Below are 1,876 nucleotides of genomic sequence, written 5' to 3' on the forward strand. Positions count from 1 at the left end.
TATCGCGGTAGCTTGGCCGGATATCATTGAATTTTGAAAAAAATATCCTCTTATAGAGAATGCCGAAACGAAACTTTTTCACCTGTATAATTTATTCACACGACGTTTAGTTTCCGAGATAAAAATTGCAAACCCGGGAGACCTTCTTCCTGAAATTCAATTCTTCCGACGAACTTGTAACTTTTCAATTTTTATTTTCGAAACAAAGCATCCTATGAATAAACTGTCGAGATAAAAAGGTTTCGTCTCGCCGTCTCCTACGAGCTAATATTTGTTAAAAATTGATTCAACGAATACAAACATGTCTCTGAGCCCATTTCTCGAGCGTGTATATACGCGCCCTTTGCGGTTAAAGGGTTAAAGGTGAAGAATGGTCTAGATTGTCACGTGTCACAAAACGCGTTAGGAAACGATACGAAGCGAAACAAAAAAAAAACAAAAAAAAAGGACAGAAAAGTGACAAAGTGGTATTATAAATTTCGATCGTTGTTGAGGGTGTAGAGACCTAACCCGGACCTTGGCTAAGGATCGTTCGAACGAGTATCCTCTCGAGCAACGAGAAGTAATTCGACGTCAGATGCACTAGCAGTTGCACGACACAGAGGCTCGTAAAGAAGTTCCAGCAAGTTGCTCCCAATGGATTATTGATTAATCATTAACTTGCCTTATTTCAGTAGTTAGTTTCATCGCACACCGTTGCAACGTATTAGACCCCGAGGACAAATAACGATCGTTCAAGGGTTCGGTACACCTAACCACCCCCGCGCCCGCCCCTCTTTTCAAATTAATCGAACGCCTTCAGAAATAACACTGTCCAACAAATTTAAACTTTTTTTAAATTCCGCGATATCCACTAGGTGATTCTTATAGGGTTCCTCGTCCTGAATACGAATCCGAAAGTGAAATTGCTCCATCGCCCTTAGTTCTCGAGAAATACCGAGATTTTGTAAAAACGGTCGATTTTTAGAGAAAACGTAGTGCTACTTGAAAACTAAGGGCGATGGAGCAATTTCACTTTCGGATACATATTTAGGACGAGGAACCCTATAAGAACCGCCTAGTGGATATCGCGGGGAAAAAATCGCGTCGGACAGTGTAATTATCCCAATATCGCGCAACGATTTTCGTTCACTTTCGACGAATTCTTCGGCGACGAAAACGAATATCGGTTCCCGGTGAGAAATTCCGCGGGCAAAACCATTCGTTGCTGTAATTTCCCGTTTGTGCGCGACTTTTGGCAGCCCGAGCGCGCGCCTATGATATTCGGTCGGCTGTCGAGTGGCGACGATCCAAACCAGTCCTTTGTCAGGTGGTCTGCGCACCGTGAAGACGTATCGGGCATGCTCTGCATTTCTAGGCAGCCCTTGCCACTTGCCAGCCATTCCCAGCCCTTGTTTCTCTGTCGTGCGAATATTGCAGCCTGGCTGCATCTGTTTTTGGACGTGATTGACGATTGTCAGTGTGACGGTGTTTCGCGTCGATGAATTTACTCCCACCTTCCCGTCCCCCGAACTGGTTCAAGAACGCGAATTAGTTGTCCCGCGATTGCCACATCGGATTCAGTTCACAGAACAATTCACGGAACGTCGGTGAATATCTCTGAACCGAATTAACCTGGTCTTTATTCACGGCGCAAACAATACTTTTCTTTTGAAAAGTAAGCTACTTAGCGAACCTGGAGATCGACTTTTCTAAAATTAATTTTGTTTCTTATGGAAAATGATAGTGTTTCGTTTACTGATTGTACTTGATTGTACCGCCAGTAGCATTGTCTGCACCTTCACCGATTAATAAATACATTCTGTGCATTTATCGTAGAGAAATTTAAGGAGACTTTACTGTACTTAGAGAAAAGAGGAGAACGGTTGCAGAATAT

General features: G+C 43.1%; 1 protein-coding gene across 1 annotated transcript in view; it reads left to right on the plus strand.

Annotated features, from left to right (window-relative positions):
- Window positions 1–1,876, plus strand: part of LOC128881890 (uncharacterized) — a 58,656-nt gene that overhangs the window by 43,153 nt on the left and 13,627 nt on the right. The window lies entirely within an intron of this gene.

This window comes from Hylaeus volcanicus, chromosome 9 (assembly GCF_026283585.1).
Source record: "Hylaeus volcanicus isolate JK05 chromosome 9, UHH_iyHylVolc1.0_haploid, whole genome shotgun sequence".
In the NCBI taxonomy this organism is placed as follows: Eukaryota; Metazoa; Arthropoda; class Insecta; order Hymenoptera; family Colletidae; genus Hylaeus; species Hylaeus volcanicus.